General features: G+C 42.1%; 1 pseudogene; it reads right to left on the bottom strand.

The window, feature by feature from the left end:
- Nucleotides 1–2,142: 2,142 nt before the first annotated feature.
- Nucleotides 2,143–3,070, bottom strand: LOC132653988 (vomeronasal type-1 receptor 44-like; annotated as a pseudogene).
- Between the last annotated feature and the right edge of the window lie 22,191 nt (nucleotides 3,071–25,261).

Genomic DNA, 25,261 nt, shown 5'->3' with positions numbered 1-25,261 from the left:
TTACCATGGGATCAGCACATTCGTTTATGCTCTTCACCCACTGTGAAGAAGAAAGGTTAATCCTTTCCTGTGCACATTTCCTTTTGTTTAATTTGGAATTTTTTTTCTGAGTCAGCGTTTCTCTATGTAGCCCTAGTTGCCCTGGAACCTGATTTAAAGTCTAGGCTGACCTTGAACTCAGAGAATCTCCTGTTTCTGCCATCTGAGTGCTATGATTAAATGCATGCGCCTCCACCACCCATCTTATATTGGATTTTAAAATAATATTTTATTCTTATAATTATTTTTGCTTTGTGACTGTTATGTGCTAGTCTGGACTCATCCTGTAGCTCAGGCTGGCCTTGAACTTACTATCCTCCTGTTTTGATTTCATGGTTATAGACTTGAGCCACCAGGCAAATGTCTGCTCGTGGGTTTATACAACTTACAGTTGTGTGGTTTATTTCTTCTCCTCCATGTCCTTGGTGTGTGAAATGTTCTCTCATGTTACCTAGTTAAATTCCATTCTTTTTGTTAATTTACAGCCTGTCTGAGGCTCTAGGTCTCACTCAGAGTGTAGACAGAACATGGAACAGATCTTCTCTGATCTTTCTTTTTCCACTAACCAGTTTTCAGTTATTTCTTTAGATTATATGTAAGTGTCAACACTGAAATTACTCGATTCTGGGTGTGAGTGGGGTCCATGCTTGTGACATATCCTCACACTGAGTGACAGATAACAGTTTTACTGTGGGAAGTAAGTCTCTAAGTGTGTGTTCTGCACTGTAAAGTATGCCTGTGAGTGGGTTCAGCTGTGTGAAGTCTTCCTGTGAGTGTGCTCAACTGTGTGACTTGTGTGACTGAGTCCGTGTTCTCTCACAGGAAGTGTGCTCTGGGCAGGTATCTGATTAGTCTCAATTAAGCAGGCATGCTGCAAGCCCTCAGGTCCCTGGAGTATATCAATAGTGCAGCTGAGTAACTATCTGTGACTAGTTTCCTACTTAAATTTGGATTTTTTGAGCCCAGATAAAGCACTTTGTCTATGGTCTCTATTCCTTTGACACATCTAAGCTCTGTCTTTCATAAGTAACTCATCAAGATTGTGCAGTGTACCTGACTGGCATGGCAGACATTCGAGGTGTTCTTCATGTTCTGACTAGCATTCCTTAACAAGGGGAGGCCATGACCTGATCCCACATCCTGACACTTCTAGACAGTGGCTGTTTCTACTTTGACTGTTTTAAATCAGGCCATAGGAGCACCATTATGCAAATGACAGGATGCTTCTCTGCATATCATTTTGGCTCTGTGTATGTGTGTGTGTGTGTGTGTGTTCTGCATCCTGTGATAATTTATTCTCAAAACAGTGTTTCCTTGTATATTTTTCCAAATATAAACAACTGAGGCATTGATTTATTGAAAATGTCATATTTAAAGTAATGGGCTGTGCCAGAGAGATGGCTCAGCACATATGCAAACTGTTTTCTAAAAGACTCAAGTTCAATTATCACCACTCACCCTTGGGTGGCACACAACTGCCTATAAGTCTAGCTCTAAGAGTAATTGACATTTCTGGCCTCCAGGATGACCTGCACTCACGTACACACACACACACACACACATACACACACACAAACACACACACAGACACAAGCACAGACACAAAAACATACACACACAGTTAAAAGTTAAATCATTTTTTAAAAAAATTAAAAGTAATCTGGGCATGATGGCACATGCCTTTGATCCCGGCACTCAGGGAAGCAGGTAGATCTCTGTGAGTATGAGGTCAGCCTGATCTACAAAGCAAGCCCAGGATAGCCAGGGCTACATGGAGAAACCCTGCCACAAATTCCAAAATAAATAAATAAATAAATAAATAAATAAATAAGTAATGTGCTAAAAAAGACAGATGAGAGCCATTTCACAGACCTCCTTTGAAAACCCGTTGAGAAAGATAAACTTCATGTGATATCTGAGTGGGAATGCAGTTTAATATTGTTTTATATACTTGCCATCCACACACAGAGTAAACAGATGGAATGTTAAAAGGATGTTTTCACATATCAGTTTAAGCCACAGAATGTTCCTACTACGTCATGATATGATGGCAACATATTGGATTGTATTAAGGAGTGTACAATTTTACCCATCATTGATTAATCAGATATTTAATTTCCTGTCCCACAGTGACCTTAAAAATTTAGTTATATGCTTTTCAGTGCAAATAAACACAAGAGGACTGACTGTGGCATAGCCATGGGACACAAGAATCTGGATACAGTAAAACAGAGAGCCATCTTTGAACTTCATTCTTGTGTGGAAGATAACACTGTCCAAAATGTAGAGAACCACAAAGAAGCTCATGAGCAGCAGGATGGTCCGGGTGGCCCTTCGCTCTGGGGATGCTTTTGGAGAAAGTTTGGTGCTGTGAAGATGCCGGGCCTGCTTCATGTGTCTGTATAAAAGAGTCACCATGTACCCGCTGGAGAACACCATGAGACTTATAAGAAAGGCTTCCCTGAAGACCACCAGTGTGGAAAATGTGTTTTGTCTGGAGTAACTCAGTGTGAGAAGTGAGCAAGACTGAGTAACATACATAAAATTATCTGAGGTCGAATTGGGGATGGCACTTATTGATACCAGGAGGTAACTGCTAAAAGACATGTAGAGAACAAAAAGAAAAAGGGCGCAGGAGATGTCATGGGGAAATTTATGTTTAAACTTGTCTAAGCAGCAGCTTCTAGGGCTGAGGATGATGGTCCAGAGGACATTCAGCAGACAGGCAGCACAAAGGGAGAGGCCCCTCAAGATAGATAAGATAGATAAGGGATTGGCATGTGGTGGGGTCCCAACTCCCCTGAGACATAAACATGTCTGCAGCTATGAGTCCCATAGTTAGCAGCATCAGTAGTTGGGTCAGGGCCAAGAAACCAATGGCGAGATCAATGAGCTTAGGCCTGTGCGCACCAATGAGCATACAGAGATGGAAGACGAAAAGGATGCTGTTGGCTGAGATCCCAACACTCATTTCAGAGAACAAGGTGATTTTAATGTTTGTGTTAGTGTGGAGTATGCTGGCTTTATTCATTGTATGTGTGTGTATTTGAAGTACCAAAAATCTGAGGAGAAAAGAGAAAACTCTTCATTACAAATACTGGTAATGAAGCATTACCCCCCAACACTGAGATGGCAACAACATGTCAATTCATCCCAATTCCACCTCATCCAAAAAGAACTCAGCTCCATCTCAGACTCCCTTGAGGCCATCCCCATAGTCCCCATTGTCCCCACTGTCCTGATGCTTCCCATGCAAAACTGAACTGTGCAGACCATTGTAGGCCTGTCTCAAAATACAAACTTTCTTGTACATTAAACATTTCCACAAGTTATAAAAAATTAACCTCTCCTGATCCACATGTTTGGTTTATTCAGGGGTAATAGCTGCATCTCACTTGATTGTCAGACCCACGTGCACAGGGTCATTTATCTCACTGCCCTCTTCATTGCTGGCCAAGTAGTCATTCACTCTCTTTTTCTTTCAGTCATTAATCATTCATTCTCTATGTCTCTTTCTGTCTGTCTCTCTCCCCCTCCCTGCCCCTCTTACCTCTGTCTCCTCCTCCTCGTTCTCTCTCTCTCTCTCTCTCTCTCTCTCTCTCTCTCTCTCTCGGTTTTTCAAGTCAGGGTTTCTCTATGTAGTCCTGGCTGTCCTGGAACTCACTCTGTAGACAACACTGACCTAGAACTCAGAGATCCTCCTGCCTTTGCCTCCTGAGTGCTGGGATTGAAAACATGCACCACCACTGCCCGGCCAGGCCAAATGGTCTTATTAATCTCCAGAACAAATAATTACCAGTTTGGACTCTGAATCAAATCCTGCCGACTATCTGCCATTTCTTCAGAGTGTGACCATAAGCACTCAGAAGATGAGCTCCAGTCAGCAACTCTGGAACATATGCACAGTCAAGAAGCCCCTAGGTGTGAGGATTCTACCTACACACCAAGCATGGAACTGTTTCAGGCACAAAGTGATCTCTGTACTTGTCAGCTGCTGGTTTTCTCATGCAGTGTCCTGGGAGACAGAATGCAGCTCTGTGAATGACAGATCAGCTCCTTCCCTGCATGAAGCAGAAAAGAAAAAAATGACCAAAAGGATAGAATGATGGAGACAAGTTCTGTTTCCAGAGAAATCCTGGTTTTTCTCTGAACTCTCTTAAGTGACTCTGCCTCCAACCTATGACTTTAATCTCCAGCCATGATGCCTCTGTGAAGAGAGCCTGAGCATCCAATATCGGGATAAGTTCAGGGTGAGCATACTCCTTATTTTTTCCTCTTTTGACAGGTAAAATTAGGGTGCTAAACAAAACTACAATTATAATAAGCTCAGGGCCATCTCATTCTAAGTTCATAATTAAATGAAAGGGTCCACCCAATCTTGAGGGATGGGCTCCACAGGAGTCTTAAGTCTCCTTACCTTCAAGGTGTAGGGGACTTCTCCAGACTTCAGGAATGTAGGAAATTCAGTTTGTGTTTTATGTAGAGATCATCATTTCCTCTAATGAATTTTGAATACACATGAAGTATATAATGTTGTAAAAAGTTTCCCAGATACACAGTAAAGAATTATCAACTGAAAATCAAGGGTGTGAGATGAAATAACTTCATAATTATTCTCACCATATTGCACTGTAATACAGTATACTGACAAGAAGCAAAAATGTTTTAAATGTTCTAAGTATTTGTTCTTATATCCACAGATGAGTGTAACCCTCACCTCTCAACATGAAAACTTCTCTTTGAGCAGAATGAGATCAGTACAGAAAACCACAACTGATCAAGATGTAGAGTTGTGGATCCCAGTCTCGGTGGACCCATCTACCAAAGAACTGCAAGCAAGGCTCAGAGAACATTGCTTCTGAAGATGGCATGGAGAGATTGAAAGCAGGGGATTAGGGAATTCACTGTGAGATTGTGTCTCCCAGTAGTGTTAAGGAGCTACAGCAATAACCTTACGCACATGACTGCTTAAACCTGAGCTAAACAAGGACAACAACACTTAGACATGCCAAGGTACAGGAAAACCACTGCTCAGCCCTTCTCAAAGAACTACAGGAGACTAAGGAATGCCAAGAGCCGGAGCAACAGTCCTCTCCAGGGAAGAGCACACAAACTGGTAGTCCAAAACCCAATTATCAGCCCTGAAAACAGGCAAACAAGTCACATTATACAGACTGAGCAGGTCGCAGTGATGCCTCTGAGACTATATATGTATATAATAACAATTAAAGAAAAAGAGGCCATGAGGATGAGGGACAGCATGGGAAGGATATTTGGATGGGTTTTGAGGGAGGAATGGGAAAGGACATATTACATCATTATATTATAAGCTTAAAAATTCAAAGAAGTATTTATAAAATGAGGGAAGAGGGAAAATGTTAAAATTCATAAATACTTGATAAGAATGAATAATTCAGAGCTGAAAATAAATACTTGATAAAAACAATTAATAATTTGAGTTTCCTCACATAAAAATTCTATAATAGCGACACAAAAAGCTAGTTCTTCAAAAGATTAGTGGCCACCAGGCCCAGAGAGTCATGATCAAGCTCTTCAGATTTTTCTTCCTGTGAACCTATGGAGTTCCTCATAATGCCCTTGCTCCTTCCCGAACACAGTCTCAATGAAGAGCAGTCAGTGGAGAAGGAAGAACCAGGAAAGAGAAGGAAGAAGAGCAGAGGAAATTCAGTTTCATCAACAGGTGACATAGACTAAGAGTTTATGGCACACAGCCAATATGGTTGAGTCTGTGCCATGATGACCCCAGAAAAATAAACAGTAATCAAGCCTTTAGGACAAAGAGCTGTGGTGCTCACAGTCGCTCAACCTGAACGTCAGGTTTTGACCTGTGTGCACCCATAATGGTAGCCATGGGTTTGATAGACACATTTCATAGAGGATAAAGTAGACATTTGTAAAGTTTTAAGAGTTTAAAAAATCTGAAATGTATGCATTCACTAGCTGCTACCAACAATATAATCCCAATCTATGTTTATAACCACCATTTTCATGAAATGCAAGTCTTCTATGTTCACATGAATACAAAGGAACACATAAATACATACACACACAAACATGAGAGAGGGGGGAGAAGAAAAAGAGGAGGGAAAAGGAGAGGGAGAAGGAGAGGGGGAGGAATTGATTCTTATAAAGATATCACATTGTCAAACCAGGGAGAGGGTTGTCAACCTCTGTAGAGTTGGGTGCAGGCTGTGCTATTTTTAGGGTGACTTCAGTAACTACATCCCTGCAAAACGTAAATCACTTAGGGAAGCCAGGCCTTCTCAGGAGCCAGGAATCTTTAGCCATATTCATGGCATTATGGCTTCAGGAGATCATTGTTTTGAAATCACTGCAGAACCTTGTTAGTGTGGAGGAGAAAGTTCACAGTTGCTTCCTCTCTGCAGAAAAAGCTGAGGAGAGTGACACAATGTCATGTGTCACTGTGAACACCAGCTTGTGTGGAGTGAGACAAACAACAGCCTTGAGCCACCTGCCAGCTCCAGGCTTTGCAGCCCCCTCAACTGTGCCTATGTGAAGGTTTGTAGAAAATTCAGGGCTAATGCATCATTTGTATACAAAACATTACAGTGACTAAAAACCCTTCGTAGAAAAACTGCTGTCTTCCTAGATGGTAGTCCTCACATGAATTCCTACTAGCCCAGCAAAGGAGATCAGAGAACATGATAGCCACTTCCTGCCATCAGAAACATTAGATAAGAGAAAGCCTTTTGCTCAACAGTTCAGCCTTCAACAGCCGCCTGTGTCCTTGAGATAAAATTGTGCTGTGCCCTAAAATTACCTTTTTTAGCATTGTCTATCAGCTTTCCTGCAGAGGCAATAGGGGTTCTGCACTCAGAGAATGGACCTGTATTTGTGATATAGGTTCCCTGTGAACCTTGGGGATGAGGACGGAAAGGCTTAGAGGGTAGAACGGGAGAACAAAATATATCTGAAGCAAAGACATCCATAAGAATCCTGAACATTACCTGTTAAAGCAACTATGAAGGCTTCAGCTGCTCAGACCAACAAGGTTAGAGCCCCCTGCTCTGCATGGAGTCAGGAGACCAGGACTTTAGACACTGTGTCATCCCTCAGTTACCCGAATCATGGACAGCTTGAGATCTATAACATCATCAAACGGGCCTCAAACAAGTGACCAGTTTTTAGAACAGCAGTGGCCTGAAATTGTGACCTGGAGGGAAATAGAGAGTGGAAAGGGGAAAGGAACCCCTTCTGCAGAAACCACTGCATGCTGGGTGCTTGTGGCCCTGTGGGTGCACTGTAGCTGGGGAGGAGAAAGGCAGGAAGTGATGTCTGTGTCCTCCTCTACATCTTGGATACAGCCTGCCCATTCCTGGAAGCTGAGAGGCTGTGTAAAGAGCATGTTTATGTCTGGGCTGAGCAGAACCTGTCCACCCTCATGCTTTTGAAGCTGTGTGTTCCTGTTTGTCACCGTCACAGAGCTCACCTGTACAGTGTCACATCACTCTCCTCCCATTCTCAGCCTCCTCATGCAGTGCACAGAGGGGTTTGGAAGTTGGGACTAGCTCTGCTTCATCAATGTGGGCTGTGTTTAAAACGGAGTTACACTGGGCAGTATTCTCTAAAAATTCTACTTGGAAAGCTCATAAAACAGTGGGGAAGAAGTCAACAGGGACCCAGAAAAGGAAAACTGTCACTAGAAGGTATCAGAGCTGTGTCCAGAGAGGCCATGAAATAAAGGAGCTGTGGGGATGTGATGGGGAAAACCAAGAAAAACACCTGGGCTAAGGAATGGCTGAAACCCTTTTTATAGTCCTCAGAGCTCACCCTTGCAGCTAGACTGTTGTAGTACAGCAAAATGAAGTAATGAGGTCCCAGAGAAGCCTCTGCACTGACCTGACAGTTTTCTCACAGATGCCTGCTCTTACTACATGGAGCCAATTGTCCTACAGGAGAAACTTTTCCTGACAGAACCTGTGATCTGATGGACTCTGTGAGGGAGCAAGGGATAACTACCTTCTTGCCCAGCAGCTTTGATGCTCTCTTTGAAACAGAAAAGAAGATAGGCTTCTGTTCATCTGTTTCTAACCCCATGTAAAGACACAGTTTGTGAAACTGTGAGAGCTAAGAACAGAGACAAGGCCTAGAGAGAGAAACAAAAGCTAGATGTTTCCATTATCTGAACACTTTGCAATTGTCTCTCCCAGGCTCTAGAGCCATAAATTCCTATCCTTATTTCCCAGAAATAAGAAACCACTACCAGGATTAACATACACTTGACATCTTGCCACTGATACCTGGCAACCTTGTCCTTTACCTGAGACATCCCAGTGGGCAGAACTCAGGCTAAAGGCAGCCTCTGAGTTCTAGGATCTATAAATAAACTGGGAGTGAACCACAGCACAGTATGGGGCTGTCCTCTGTGGGCCTTTGAACCTACACCTTAATTTCCTTGTAAAGATTCAAACCTCTTAATTATTCAGACCACAGAAGTCAGATACAGTGTTGAGGACATTACATTAAGCTGTGGGTTTAAGCTTTCCTGGATGACATGAGGAGAGCTGAAGGAAAGAATAAATTAGGAAATAGATTGTGTGACTGAAGTGCTAACACAGAAAGTCTTTAGAACAACATGAGTGCAAACCAAAAGTGTATTGGTATTCTGGAAGCATGAAAAACTAATGAATTTAAGAATTACAGAAAATTAATATCCTAAGGAAAAACCATGCTGGTTACTAGTGCAGAACAAAGTTGCCTGTGCAGTGAGGCTGTCAGAGTTCAGCATCTTCTCTGCAGATGCTGAAAACCTCCTGTAGCCCAGTGCTCCTCCTCCCACAGTCTGCCTGGAAACAGAACACCTTCTGATTCAGTACTTGGGTGCAGAGCACTTACCAAGATGGGTGTGGCAGAGGAGGACTCTGTGCCTGAGGAGATCCTGCACAGCATAAGCAAAGAGGTCTTTAATGCCTGTCAGAAGTTTGTTATTTCTGTGTCTGTGCAAGGTGACAATTTCCTGCTGGGGAGCATGAAGAACTGGTGTCCCAGTGGGGCATCCTGTCTGCCTGTTGATCTTACTCCCTGTGTCCTGATAACAGCCATCTGGGGAGGGCTGAGCATGGACTTTATCTGAGTTATCTTGCAACACCTGCGGGAGGGATCAGAAAGTTTGCACCAAACAGGCAATTCTAGCTTTGCTCCCTTTGAACCTCTGACGTAATCAGTCCCAAACCATTTCATAACTTTCACTGTGTCTGCTCTGAGCTGAGAAACTGCTGGCCCTCCCATGACTTTCCATGGCTCTGAGGTTCTCCCTAAAGTGTTAACAAGCAGCCTTTCCCTGGGCCAGTACTCACACAGAGTATATGGTTTCCCTGTAATACTGGTTTTGTGTGCCTCAATTTTCAGATGCTTAGCTTCAGGATTTGAACTGTCTGGCATTTACAAACAAATGTAAAGAGAAATAATATGGAAATGTCGAGGGAGAGACACACAGCTTGGCCTTTTGTGAGGCAGCCACAGGCAGATGAAAGTGGCCGAGGGTGGATTTAACCTAAAATCCTACTATTTCTTCACTTCCACTCTCTGATATATGTTTGGTTTTACGATGTGAACTCTGTGTCTTATTCCAGCTGCCATGCCTGCTGCTTGCTGCCATGTTTTCCCACCACAATGGTACCGTTAGCCAAATGAACTGGAACATTTCCAAGAGGTCAAGAAAGACCTGCCTAATGAATGGTTTTGTAGGAAGCCAGTGAAGTCCTGAATCAATGTGTGTTATTTGACACTGGCCTGGCTGTGTCAATGACCAATGGCTCAAACCCAATGTCAAGGGCAAAACCTTCCCTGGAGGACGCTCAGTAAGATGGCAAAGCCTTCCTCTGGTCCAAACAGGAATGTTCTCTGTGTGTAGAAAATATCCACCACAGTTTCCCCCTTCCCTGAAGATTACAACCTGAAGACTGCTTCCCCACAGAGGCAATGTGCCTGAGATTAACTAGGCCTGCCTTATTTCCCAACTTCTGCAATAGCCTGTGTATCTGTTTGCTATTGCAGACCACTTCCCATTACAAGTGAATACCATATACACACTGAGCTTCTGGAGTGCTGTATCCACAGCACAGAGATCACAAGCCAGCCAATCCAAGCTTGTATGTGTGTGTGTGTATATGCCTGTCCTTCATTTCCTCACCATCCTTAGTCTGCTGGGAACCAAGCTTGCAAGGTTGTGGCTGAAGACAAGGCTCAACATTATCAGATGAGGCTTCACTACATGACAACATTAAAGCATATACCAGCAATTTGAGGGATGAAAGCAATGACAGGAATGAAGGAAGAATCTGATCACTCTCTGGCAGGTTAGAAATGTGAAGGCTCCATCTAATAAGCAGTAGTCAGAGATCACAGGTCCAAAGGTCAGTAAGGGTGGGGCCCCCAACCTAAACAACTGTTTGTAAAATCCAGAACTGAACCTGATGCTAAGTTAAAAACCCATGTAATTTCTACCCCCAACCCCCAACCAGGAGAGAGAGACCATAGCAGGAAGAGTTTAGTTCATGCCCAGGCTTTAGGAAACAGGATAAAGAATGTCTGTCTCAAAAAACTTTCCCTAAGGAGAAGGTTTCAGCAGGTTTATGGAGTAATAGACAGACTATTTCAGCACATGCCATCATGCCTGGTCTCATCCTTTCCTTCAAAATCAGCTTTGAATCTCCCATCATGTGTCCTTGTTAGCACACTGACTCTAAAGATGGGGAGAATAAGTGCCACAACTCCTTCTACGTAGAATACAAAAGAACCTCTTGAAAGGATAAATGCAGACTAGACAAAATGGAGGACAACAGCGGTAGCAGGGTTTCAGGCTCAATAAAGGGGGTGTATTTCCAGATGCTAAAGATGTCTACTTTTAGTAGGTTTATCTACTATTATATGTCTATATGAGTAAGTATATACCATGTGTATCTTTCTGCTTCTGGGAGAGCTCACTCAGGATGTTCTTTTCCAGATCCCACCATTTTATTTGCAAATTTCATGATTTCCTTGATTTTTGTTCCTGGGTAATATTCCATTGTGTAGATGTACTAGAATTTGTGCATCCATTCCTCCACTGAGGGGTATCTGGGCTGTTTCCAGCTTTTGGCTATTACAAATAAGGCTGCTACAAACATGGTTGAGCAAATGTCCTTATTGATAAAAAGATGTCTCTTTTTATATGTGTATTATTGTTTTCTTTCTGTGATTCTGCTAAAGTTGCTCAATGACATGAGTTTGAGTCACAATAGTGGGAGATGAGAGGTGCATCTGACTCTATGAAGGGACTTGCATTTCTGAACTGCTAGTAACCTGTCATCTCAATAGATTATAAAATACCTAGAAGGGAGTTATCCATGGGGACATACTATGATCCACTTTCTTAAGGATAAATGTAGATGGGCATGTCAGCACCATGAACCAAAAGGAGCCTTCTGTTCACGGGCTTTGGGAAAGTATAAAGCCTACCTCCACATATACAGCCAAACAATGGGCTCTTTGGTGCTCTTCCCTGGACAGTGATTTCCTCCATGGTGGACTACAGCCATTGCTCAGTTTTGCCACTGAGAATGCCTCATGTTATTCTTTAATAAATTCTTGATGTCTTCTCTACTATGCTCTGTGGGAAGTCATTCAAATAAAATCATGAAGTTCAGGGAAGCCCTAGGAAAACCACCGTGAGACCCTCGCTCCACAATATCCTAACACTGGACCCCGAGAAAAGGGAGCAAAAGTAAACAATGATGTTCTCCCAAGACCACATGCAGAGTTTCACCTGGCTTTCAGTTTTGACACTGTGCACTGAAAGGAGCTGCACTTTGATATTTACAGTGTTTTTTACTACAAAGGATTTTTTATGGAAATACTTCTTTAATGTTTCAAACGTCTTTTCTGACTGCATTATTGCCTGTAGAGAGCAAACTAAACCCACCATCATCATTCAAGTTGCTCCATGTACTGGTTTGCTTTTCTGTTGTGATGAAATACTGTGAGCAAAACCAACGTGGAGAGATAAGTGTTTGCTTCAATTTACAAGCTATAGGCCATTAGTGAGGGAAGCCAGGGCAGGAGCTCAAGCAGAAACTGAAGCAGAATCCACAGAGGAAGGCTGCCTACCAGCTTTCTACCCCTGGCATTCTTAGCTATCTTTTGTTGGAGGGTATTTTATTCCATTGTGTGTCCTGAGGCTGTGAATTGTAATTACCTGTTTCTAATTGTGGTGTGGCTCAGTCTTTGATCCTAGAGCTTTCTGTGCATTATAAACAAGTTCTTGTGGTGTGGCTCAACACTACAACACAGCTTCAATCCAAGAGCTTTCTGTAAACAGGATTAAATTAAGATAACCCTAACTCAAGTAGCAAAGTTAGCAACCAGCTGACAGGGATTAAACTGATAGGAGGGACATTGAGAAGGAAGGTATTTAAGACAATATGGAGAAGGAGGATGTTTTTCCTTTTAGGACATGATTTGAGTAAGAAGGGCTTTTTCCATCTAGGACATAGGCTGAAAAGGAAGAGCTTTTTCCTCTGGAATGTGAACTGAGAACAAAGGGCTTTATCCTTCTGGGACATTGTTGAAGTAAGGTGAGCTGCTTCTCTGAGCTAGCAGGTTTTCACCCTAGCATCTGGCTCCTGAGTCTTTATTGGCAAACTCAAACAATCGGGATTTTGTTTTGTTTTTAAAACAACAACTTCTCTTATTTAGACTCCCTCAGGTCACTGTATCAAGTTGACTACTGAAGCTAACTAGGAGATTTTCTTTGGTCCCTTCAAAGCATGCTGCAAGGTCCTCTCACATAGTATATGGAAGTGGGCTGCACTGTTCTGCTATTGAATTTTTATCAAGGTGACATAAGCTAGGGTTATCTGGGAAGAAAGAACCTCCTCAATCCTCCATAAGACAGCCTTGTGGGCAAATCTGCAGGATATTTTCTTAATTCATGATTGATGTTATAGGTTCCACTCAGTGTGGATGGTGTCATCCTTGTGCAGGTGGTATGGAGAGCAAGCAAGCAGGAGCAAGGGCAGTGAGCAGATAGTGTTCTTTTATATCCTATGCTTCAGTCCTTGCCTCAAGATTCCTGCCCTGGTTTTCTGGACTGACGTCCTCTATGTATAAGTTCATTGTGTAATTCAAATGCTGATTTCTGCACCATGACAAATCCAGGGCTCCTAGGCTGGGTCAACAATGCCAAGCTCTGTCTTGTTCTTTGTCTTACTATTGTCATTTTGAACAGCATTTGTGGATCTAGAGACAAAGCACAGGAGAGGCAGGGATGTCCAGGGATCTTGAACTTCAACACTGATAACTGTGAAACAGACTTTCTGCCGATGAGCCTTCTGAGGAGGCCAGAACCTAGACTGGGCTCAGAAGAGGGCTCAGCAGTCTGTGTTGCCTCTATCCAACAAGGCTTCGAACTCTAAGGAAGGAATTAGTGAAACAAGTAGCTGGTCTTCTGGGTTTAGATTCTTTTCCACAGCCTAAGCACAAAAAAACAAGAAAAGAGGGCAGTGAGGAAAGTCAAATCCTGGTGATCTTTAGTTGGGGTCTGGGAGAAGGTTGGGGGAGGAACTAAAACTGAGAGATTTTCTTGGCCCTCCAGGAATAATCCCTCAGTTGGGCAGTGTGGTCTCCTATGGTACTCACCAGGTCACCATGGGCCACAATTCTGTCCCCATTTCAAACTCTTACTTGATTCAGCTCTGCAAGAGAAGGGCAAGGGGAGTTGTATAAACCAAATGTTGGCTTCCACAGAGCTCTCAAGGACAAGAGCTATCTTTTTCTTGTAGAGAATGATGGAACATGTAAGTTTTATCCTGAGTCAAAAGCAGAGAGCAGGAACAGCTGGGATTGGGTCCTTCCATCTTAGTCTATGGTGACAACATCCACACTCACTGACAGACGTCTGTCTGAGGTGTCCACCATGGGCCAGGCAAAAGAGCTTTCCTGCAGGCTGTCCTCTGGTGAGAATACAAGAAGTCTACTCTGTATTTCTTAGGAAGCACTTAGGAAGTATTAAACACCTACTGTCTACTACTTGCTCAATTCCCCAACACCCTGAGAAGTAAGCACTTCCCTCCCAGTTTGACAAACCAGTAACAAAGGCTCTCTGAGGCCAGCAATCTTCTCAGTTCCATCAGTGGGGATCAGTTTGAGGCTTAACATCCATCCTGACTTACTCTGGACTTCTGGCCATTAACAAGTGCCCTGGACTAGTGAATATATCCTAGTTCCTATGAGATGACAATGTCTGAGACCTACTTTCCAGGACATTTTAGTTAATGGACAGAGATAGTGAGAGACCAAAAGATAAGCAGCGATTGTTAACACTATGTATAGTAGGCGCGGTATAGCAGTAAGTTTCCTGAGGGGAGAGCTACCTCGCTGCATTCTTTCCCGCCTTCCCGGTTCCGGGTACGTGACTCGGCTCACAATCTGCCCTCCCGCCTTCCCGGTTCCGGGTACATGACTCGGCTCACAATCTGCCTTCCCGCCTTCCCTGTTCTGGGTATGTGACTTAACTACGGCTTTGTTCAAACCACCCAATCAGACCCCTGTAACTATGCTTCTCGCTTCTGTAACCACGCTTCCTGCTCCCGAGCCCTATAAAAACCTGTCACCCCAACCGAGAGGCGCGCAAGTCTTCCAAGAGACTTTGTCGCCCCGGGTACCCGTGTACTCAATAAAGCCTCTTGCTGGTTGCATCTGAACAACTGGACTCGTTGATCTTTGGGTACGGGGTCTCCCTGACGGAAGACAACCTTCGGGGGGTCTTTCATTTGGGGGCTCGTCCGGGATTTGAGACCCCTGCCCAGGGACCACCGACCCAGCGTCGGGAGGTAAGATTGCCGGCTTCTTGTTCTGTGAGTCTTGTGTATCGTTGTGTTAAACGGTCTGTCTTTGCGAGTTCGTTTCCAGGGGGTTCGAGTCCCCCTGTAGTCTGAGACTTGGCCAGGTCATCTGTATCAGACGGAAACTAGAAGGAGCCGACGGGCTCGGACTTCTTTTCCGTGCCTCCTGGGAGACGTCTCAGGAGTGCCTGGTAGGGGAATCATTTGCTTCCCCGTCTGAAAGGTAACCCTTCTTGGGTTCCCTCCTGTCTGGAAACACGAGCCGAATCGGATTCTTTGGGGCGACGCCTCTGACTGAAGGCTGCGTGCTTCATCTGGGAGACGGAGGAACCAGACCTCCGACACGGTCTCCATCTGAATTTTTGTTTTCGCTTTGGCACGGATCTCGTACCGCGCGGTTTGTGTTGTCTTCTGTCTGCCTGATTTTTGTCATAAGTGTAGTGAGTGTTGTTCGTCTGTCTACCTTTTGTTTTCTGTTCTGAAAGGTCTCCCGAAACTTGTTTAAAATGTGTGCCTATGAGCTTTATTAGATCCATAAGCGCATATTGTATAGGTTGCCACGTGGTCTAAAGTGTCTCAGTGTCTCGCCGCCATCTTGACTTCACCATGTGATTTTATTATGTAACCGCCATCTTGGTATGGGTAAAAAAAAAAAAAAAAAGAAAAACCTTGGTCAAATCTCATTTCCTTCTAGGTTAAAAGGATAGCTTATTTTAAATTGGTATTGGTTTTAAAAATTAAATTGCTTGCACTGGTAAATTCTGGTTTTAAAATCTGGTTTTAATTTTAAAGATTATGTTTATGCCTTGTGACTTCTACAAAAGGGGTACTTTGTTTTAATATTGCAAAAACGGGTTTTAAAAATTGTTTAAAGTTTATCAGACATTTGGGTATGACAATGACTGAGAAAATTGCAGTTTTTAAAAAGTATCTTATGGAGAGCTGTTTGTTTGATAAGCTGCTATGTTTATAAAAAACATGTTTACACCCTGTTCTTTATCTTGAGACACAGAAAAGGGGAAGTTTCACCAAGTTCCTTAAAGCTTGTTCTAAGTTCCTTAGAGTTTGGTTGTTACCTTTATGTTATCAGATACAGGAAAGCTATTTTAAAAAAAAATTTGGCAGTTTCAGAACTCCTCTTTATAGTAATGTAACTTGCTTTTGCTTTGCCTATAAAAAGCAAATCGTACGTAGACTCTGGGCTTCAGCAGGATCATGTCAGAATGGAAAGGATTTTAGTGAGAGTTTTTATGTTGTCTGAAAAGCAAGAAAGAGAGAAAAAAAGTAATCATGTCTAGTTAAGCCAGAAAAGAAAAGCTAGAAATCTGAAGGTATATAGCATGTTGCAGAAGGTTAGTGGATATGTTATAAAAAGCCAGAGAGTTAATATGATTTAAAGAAAAACTGTATTTTAAAATGTTATACTTCATTTAAAAGGCTGGTGATTCCTCATTACAAAATGTTTTTTATGCTCTTTTAAGGAAAAAAAAATTTAGCTGATAGGTTTGGTATGGCTAAAATAATTACAGTTTAAAATTGTTCTGTTATGCAGTTGGTTCTAAAGCTTGTTCGATTACTGGGAACTTTTGGTTGTGGGGGATTATGGAAGCTCCGAAGTGTTTGCTGTATCATCAGCACCTAATGGCCATGTTTGGCATTGTCAGTCACAGCCTGTGCTAATGCTAGCACATGGCCAGCCGCCATGATGGTTCAGCAATAGAGAGCGCGTAAAGCTGTAGTTTAGCTGCCATGTTTGTTTAGGGATTCCAGCTCAGTTTGGTTACACATGGCCAGCCGCCATGCTGGTCCGGAGATATGTTTAGTCATTAGTGCTAAATGCAAAGCTTTTTACTGTTCAATTTTAATGCAAGTGGTAGGAGCAGCAAGATTAGCTAGCCTCTCTATAAACTGTATCCGATTAAAAGGTTTGCTTTGATTTTAGTCCAGAAAGAACAGATTTAAAGTCATGCTAAATACTGCAGTTGAGCCTTACCTAGTCTCTTGTTTATTTGTCTTAAAATATATACTTCTAGGACATGCATCTCGAAAATATGCTAGAATCAGAGATAATAGCATTCTGTTTTATAGGACACAGTTTAGAGCAGATGATAAAAACAGAGTAACTCGGATATGCTGGCCCTCAAGCTTGTCAGAAATCTGAATTAGGCATTTTAACATGTGTAAGCTTATTGTGACAGGAAGTCCCGCAATCCTGGCAGTAGCTCCCCCAAGGTCTCCGAGAAGATTTGGGCACAACGACAGATGACTGCAACTCTGGATTGTGGTATGCTAACCACTGGGCAATACTGCCTCAACTGGCCCACTGTTAGGGCCCAGCCAAAACTGTGGACACCTGGAGTCAATGTTTCACATTGCTAAGGGCGAGGTGAGGCCATTCTCTTGTTTCTTTCTCCACAGAAACAGTCTCTCATCTTATGTGCCTGGCAGAACTGCGTTTGTTCAGGATGCTGAAACACAGGAGCCAGGGACACTGCCTAGGTAATGGGCTAACTAGTCATCCCTGTCATTTTGATTGGCACATGGATTGGTATTTATTTAGCTTATAATTTATCCTTCTCAGGTCTCTGAACACCTTGACGGCTATGCTAAGCTTACGGTAGCTTTGCAGCTAGAGAAAAGACAATTAGATCGACTGTTAGCACATTGATCAGCTCATTAGCTAGAACCACAGAGTACTAGATACCTTATTTAGAAAAAAAGACAGGTTTGCCTTGCTCACAGGACTCATGTCTTAAGATAAATAAGTGGAGCTTATATAGGGTCTGAGAATATAGGAGTTTAGGTTGTAAAAATCTAGAGTGTTATTATTTAGTTTAAAAAAATGTTTCAGGGTTGATAAATTCAAAAGATTGGAGAGTCTAAGTAGTTTTTTTAAGATATAATTATAAGTTATAAAGAGATAAATATTTTAAAGCAGATTAAAAATGGGAGATATTTTAAATTTCTCCCCCCGCTTTGCTACTGTTGTGCTTATGTTATAAAATTTTAAAAGTTCAGAGTTTTGGCATTGATCAATAGAGTTCTAATAAGTTGATGGAGCAATAACTGCTTATTATTCAGTCACCAGGTTAAGATTTTAATTTCCTTTGTTGGCTTCTAAAGATAGACTAAAGGTGCTTCTCGTTATTTTAAAAACATCTGTTTAATGTGTGTATCTGACCCAAAAGTCATAGCTTTTAGTATGGTATTCTTAATATCTGCCATTTATGGGGTAGATTTTGACACAGAAATATCCTAAACCTATTCCTTCTAGTTGCTTTGTTAAGGAAAGTCCAAACATCCAGGGTTTAGCACTAAAAGCCAGTAATGTATTTCTGCCTAACTTTCCAGTGTAAACATAAAAGTGAAAGTGAAAACTAAAAGTATATGCTGAGTGTATAAAAATGGCCAAGCTTCATTCGTGACTAATTACAAACAGCTATGCCCACAGAAAAAAATGTTACTGTGGACACACTTAGGTTGTGTATAAAGGTTACAAAACAAACAGCTAACTGATACTCATTCAGTGGGATGCAGTTTTACCTGCTACTCTCAAAATGTTTGATTTGCTGATATGTTACTTTTCTGAGTATTTAAAATTATGTATTTCCTTTTGTGTACTAAAATTTCATATGAGTTTCAGGATGTGACCTGGATCTGGCATAGCTCAAAACGATGGCAGATAAAGTTTTCCCTGGTCTTTCCCATTTAATAGACAAATTTTAACTTCTATCTCCAGTCTAAATTTGTCTCAGCAGATTTTCACCTGTTTAACTCTGTTCCGGGATCAGCTGTGGACTGCAAGCTGAGATCTGGACTTCCTGGAAACTGACATGATTGCTCCCTGCCTCTTCGGGTGGATCAACGAACCAGATGCTTGGGACTTCCCCATTGCCCAGCCTTTGATTGGCATTTCAGCCTTCCTAGCCCCTGATGCCTACGGTCCAACGGTCAGATCGAAGAAGCTCCAGAAGACAGATCTACACCCAAATCCCCCCTAGCAGGCTGAAATGCTAAGTCAAAAGGGGCTCCCTGGAATTAGCTATTGTCTTGGACATCTGCTTAGCTGAAATGGACACTAATATTGCAGCAACTGGGCTAAAAGCCTAGAGAGATCCTGTAATAGTTCTCCTTGGCTTACTACCCCTATATCCACCCTGAAGGGACCCCAGATCCCATTATAAAAAATAAATCTGTAAGATACAAGGGGTCATATCTGGAAGACCCAAGATTGGGTCTTCAAATGATCATAGGAAAGGGGGAAATGAGAGACCAAAAGATAAGCAGCCATTGTTAACACTATGTAGAGTAGGCGCGGTATAGCAGTAAGTTCCCTGAGGGGAGAGCTACCTCGCTGTATTCTTTCCCGCCTTCCCGGTTCCGGGTACGTGACTCGGCTCACAATCTGCCCTCCCGCCTTCCCGGTTCCAGGTACATGACTCGGCTCACAATCTGCCTTCCCGCCTTCCCTGTTCTGGGTATGTGACTTAACTACGGCTTTGTTCAAACCACCCAATCAGACCCCTGTAACTATGCTTCTCGCTTCTGTAACTGTACTTCCTGCTCCCGAGCCCTATAAAAACCCGTCACCCTAACCGAGAGGCTCGCAAGTCTTCCGAGAGACTTTGTCGCCCCGGGTACCCGTGTACTCAATAAAGCCTCTTGCTGGTTGCATCCGAACAACTGGACTCGTTGATCTTTGGGTACGGGGTCTCCCTGACGGAAGACAACCTTCGGGGGTCTTTCAATAGAAGCCCCCAAAAGAAAGAGATCTCAAAAAGAGAAGCCATGGGATCATGTCAATAGGTGCAGAAAAGACCTTGGTGAAAATCTAACAACTTTTTGTTGGAGACAGAGAAAGATGAACATACTTCCATCTAATAATATCTGTATTTGACAACTTTATAATCAATGTTATCTCAAATTGGGGAAACTCAAGCATTTCCACTAAAAATCAAGAGCGAGAAAAGGGTGCCACTTTCTCGACTCTTATCTAATACAATTTTTTCATGTCTCTGCTATAGGCAGAAGACATAACAATGAGATAACGGAAATACAAATGGGGAAGTGAAGCTATTTGCAGCTAACATGATCCTCAATGTCCATAAGACCCTAAAGGACCTTTTTGGTGACACAAAGCTCCACAAAGTAGCAGGACATACAAGTGTGTGTGTGTGTGTGTGTGTGTGTGTGTGTGTGTGTGTGTGTGTCAGGAGCTGTGACTCAGCGGCCTGCTTTGATATTTAAATCTCAGTGGAGAGATGGCTTTTTGGAGGCCTTTTACTAATGGCAGAGGAGAACTTACAAGTCCATCTCCTTTTGTTTGTGACAACAGGTGGGATAGCTTGTGAGGGTTACACCTCTTCCTCAGGCTCCTTGTGCAAATTAACCTATTGTTCTGAGATGTTTTGTTTTACTGGCTAAAGGAACTCCTCAAAAAATAAAGTGGTCAGAATGCTGGAGGCAGAGGATGAGGCAGCACTTGAGACTTGCTACTGGCACTGCTTGCTGCAGCAGTCTGCCTTTTGCAAAAGCTGTCGAGTCTGGACCTTTAAAAAGTTTTCTGTGTGCTATGTGTTTATTTTATTAATTTTAATCCTCATTCCCAACTCAAGAACCGTTCGACTCTGCCCGGCTGGCTCAGGCATATTGGCACCCGAACATGTGGCTTGAGATAAAGGGAACCCGTGAAGGACACCGCTGTTTGGCTGGCGAGCTCACATTAAATAGAAAGGTTGCGGTGAGTAAATCCCAGAATAAAAATGGGACAAGGCATTAGCCTAGTGTTTTCTTTATGGAACTTAGTTAAAGGTAGTCTGTATAAGCAACAGGAAACTGAGAAAGCTAAACTTTCAGGCTCAGAGAAAACGAGGTTAGAAAGATGGCAGACTTCAAAAGAAAATGTTATTATACCATCAGCTCCTCCAGAGGAGTTGTATTGTCCTTCTGATGACAATAATTTCTCGCCAGAAGGAGACTTTGAGGAAGACTTGCAACCTAATGAGGTTGCAGAGCTGGAGGAAGAACCAGATCAGCACTATTCTGAGAGATACCCTCCAATTCAGGCTATGCCTGTTAAAAAGTGTAAGCCCTGGCAAAAAGAAATTAAAAGACTGGAGTGGGGCTTGGAGGAAATAAACAGAAAAATTGGAGCATTAACTGCTAGGGAAAATGAGGCTCAATCTCGTACTCCAACTCCATCTTTGGTGGAAGGCTTAGGCCCTCCTCCTGGGAATCCTACAGTTTCAATAGCCTATAAGGCAATGGGACCTTTCCCTTTGTCCACTGTACGAACATCTGTATCTGCTTTACAAGAAGCCAGACAGAATGGAGAAGACGTACCTGAGTTTTATAGTTTTCCAGTTCTAGAGCAACCCGATGGACAAGGTAATATGGTGAGAGTCCATGCTCCTATACCTTTTAAACAGATAAGAGAATTAAAATCTGCATGCTCCCAATACGGTCCTACAGCGCCTTTCACCCTGGCTCTGCTGGAATCCATGTCTACTGAGGCTCTCTGCCCAGGGGACTGGAAACAGTTAGCAAGAACATGCTTATCAGGAGGAGATAATTTATTATGGAAGTCAGAATTTGCAGAGCATTGTCAAGCTACAGCTGAAGTTAATCGAGCTCAGCAAATTCCTATAACTTATGACATGCTTGCTGGAGAAGGAATCTACAGGGAAATAGGACAATTGGATTTTGATGTGACCGTTTATGCTCAGGTCAATACTGCTGCCCGGAGGGCCTGGAATAAGCTTCTACAAGCAGGTAGACAGGTGGAGGATTTGTCTAAAATCTGTCAGGGACCTGATGAGTTATTTCAAGATTGTGTGGCAAGATTAATGCAAGCAGCAAACAGACTTATAAGTGATGAAAAGTCTGGATTGTTATTAGTAAAACAATTGGCTTATGAGAATGCTAACAGTGCTTGCCAAGCAGCCTTGAGACAAAAGGCCAAGGATTGGGGTACTAAGTAACAGACAATAGGACTCAACCAAATAATTAGGTTAATAACAGCTAAAATTCAAAGCTCTCTGGCTGCAAGGTATTTGTCAGCTCTTTCTGGTAAGGGTCCGCCAATTTATTGAAACTTCAACTAAAATAATCAACTGGGCTTTGTTTGTTACGGCGTAAATTGGCTAAGACCCCATTTAAAATTAACAACAGGAGAACTAAAACCACTTTTTGACATTTTAAAAAGAGAGGTTAATCCTTTGTCAAAAAGGAAACTTACCAAAGAAACTCGTGATGCTTTGCAAAAGATAGAATTAGCTATTGAAAAGCAGCATGTTCAATATATTGATTATTCAAAAGAATGGGGCGCATATATTTTGGCTACTGTTCATACTCCAACTGCTGTATTGTGGCAAGAAGGACCATTATTATGGTTGCACCTGCCTGTTCTCCTGTTTGAGTTCTGACACCATATTATAAAGGAGTGGCTAGTTTAGTTCAAATGGCTCGCACAGAATCTCGTAAATATTTTGATAGAGACCCTACTTAATTGGAGTCCCTCTTACCAAACAGCAAGTAGATTGGTTATTTCAAAATGCAGATTGTTGGGCGATAGCTTTTGCTCATTATTTAGGATGTATTGATAATCATTATCCAAAACATAAATTACTTCAATTTGCCAATGAGCATGGATTTGGATTTCCTAAAATAATTAAACAAAAGCTATTACCTTAAGTTCCAACAGTATTCACTGATGCATCTTCAAATAAAAAAGCTGTTTGCCTCAGCTCAAGTTGTAGAATTACGAGCTGTTGCTGCAGTCTTTAAAAATTTGGCTTCTACCTCTTTCAACTTGTATACTGATAGCCAATACAAGATCTATTTAGAGAGATTCAACAAAGTATTTGGAGCCATGTGCAGCCTTGTTACATAGGGCATATTCGAGCTCATTCAGGGCTTCCTGGACCTTTAACTTTAGAAAATTATTTAGCAGATCTAGCCACACATTTGGTTGGATTAACTCAACAAGAATTGGCTCAACATTCTCATGCATTACATCATCAAAATAGCAAGAGCTTAAGAAAACAATTTAATATTACCAGAGAAGCTGCTAGACAAATTGTAAGATCATGTTCCTCTTGCCCTGAACATTTTAATGTACCTCATTATGGTGTCAACCCTAGAGGTTTGACTCCCAATCATTTGTGGCAAATGGATGTAACTTCTGTCCCAGAATTTGGGAAACTAAAATATGTTCATGTAACAATTGACAGTTTTTCAAGATTTATCATGGCAACTCCCTTAACAGGGAAAGTCACCAAACATTTTATAAGTCATTGCTTAAAGTGTCTTGCTGCAATTGGTATACCTTCCATTAATATAAGTCAAAAAACGGGCATTCCATGTAATTTCCAGGGCCAAATATTATAAAACAAGCACATGGATCTCTTAATAACCAATTGCAAAAAATAAAAAAGGGGGGAGTCATGTCCCCAAATATTAATCATGCTCTCTTTATTTTAAATTTTTTAAATGTGGATACACAACCCGTTCTGCGGCTGATCGATTGTGGCATCCTAATACCAAAGATAATTTTGCCCAAGTAAAATGGAAAGATCCGATAACTGGATTATGGCAGGGCCCCGACCCTGTATTAATATGGGGAAGAGGGCATGTTTGTGTTTTTCCTCAGGACGCAGAGGGAGCCAGGTGGATCCAGAGAGGCTGGTACAGTTTGCAGTTGTTCCCCAGAAAGAAGATGTTCCCGCTGCTGACAACCGTAAACTCTGCCCTGACCTAGACTGAAAAGCTGCATTGGACCTGAGCTCCTGACACCGCTTTTGCTTCATTCTGCTCCTGGGAGAAGACATCATAAAGAAAAACCTCTTATATCATAAACTGGACTTGACTGTTTTGCTACAAACTTCAACAAAATCAAGAGAGAACTAACTGTAAAACTTTAATCTGGCTCTGGTTTTCAGCAGAGCAAAACAGACTTGCTTCAGGAACTCTTGGGGGGGCCTGTAACTGCCTATGTAAATTCACCTTTTGTTTTGCTGTTTGGAGATGTTAAGCTTTCAAATGGTTCTGTTTGCTTGACAGCCTTTTACTATATTTCCTCTAAATGTTTCTCAGACTTGGTAATTTACACAGGGAGTCACCTGCTAGTCACTTTTGGAGTGTTACTTTGGACTTGGCTTGTGGTAGGAGACGCGCTCCTATCAGTGACAACTAAAATCTGCCTGAAGGCCTTTTGGTGTGTCAAAGCTGAGCTGATCTGCTCAAGATCATATCACAGTGTCCACCCTAGCAGAGGTTGGTAGTCAACACCCTAGTAGAGGTTGGTAGTCAAAGAAGGGTAAGTTTTCTCTGGGGTGTATGAAAATTCATGTACAAATATTGACCCAAAAATGGGGACATGAATAAAAAATATATACCTTTCGAGAGAAACAACCTAAGACAGGCACAATCTTCTGCTCCATAACTATTAAGTTATGGCCAATTTTAATAATATAAAAAAGGGGGACATGTCGGGAGCTGCGACTCAGAGGCCTGCTTTGATATTTAAATCTCTGTGGAGAGATGGCTTTTTGGAGGCCTTTTACTAAAGGCAGAGGAGAACTTACTAGTCCATCTCCTTTTTTTTTTGTGACAACAGGTGGGATAGCCTTGTGAGGGTTACACCTCTTCCTCAGGCTCCTTGTGCAAATTAACCTATTGTTCTGAGATGTTTTACTGGCTAAAGTAAATCCTCAAAAAATAAAGTGGTCAGAATGCTGGAGGCAGAGGATGAGGCAGCACTTGAGACTTGCTGCTGGCACTGCTTGCTGCAGCAGTCTGCTTTTTGCAAAAGCTGTCGAGTCTGGACCTTTAAAAAGTTTCCTGTGTGCTATGTGTTTATTTTATTAATTTTAATCCTCACTCCCAACTCAAGAACCATTCGACTCTGCCCGGCTGGCCCCGGCATGTGTGTGTGTGTGTGTGTGTGTGTGTGTGTGTGTGTACATTTTCTGTGTAGTGATAACAAACCTGTTGAGAAAGAAACAGTCCCATTCAAAGGAAACTCGAGTAAATGAAAAAAAAAATTAAATACTAACAATCTTCAGAGTAAACCCTAACAAGGATTTGAAACTTACTCAATGAAAAAATGTTTAAACACTGAATAAAGAAAACGCTAGAATAAAGAAAGTACCCTCCTTCATGCTCCTGAACTGATAGGGTTAATATTGTGTAAATGTCTGTACTATCAAAAGCAGTCCACAGTTGGATGCAATCTCTGTCAAAATTACAAAGTCACTCTTCACAGAAGTAGGAAATACATTCTAGGATTTATATGAACACAAAAGACAATGCACATTGAATATTTAACAATAAAATATTTTTTATAACAAGGGTTGGAG

This window comes from Meriones unguiculatus, chromosome 5 (genome assembly GCF_030254825.1).
Source record: "Meriones unguiculatus strain TT.TT164.6M chromosome 5, Bangor_MerUng_6.1, whole genome shotgun sequence".
In the NCBI taxonomy this organism is placed as follows: domain Eukaryota; kingdom Metazoa; phylum Chordata; class Mammalia; order Rodentia; family Muridae; genus Meriones; species Meriones unguiculatus.
The sequence above is the reverse complement of the archived record's forward strand: the minus strand, read 5'-3'. Positions and strand labels throughout refer to the sequence as shown.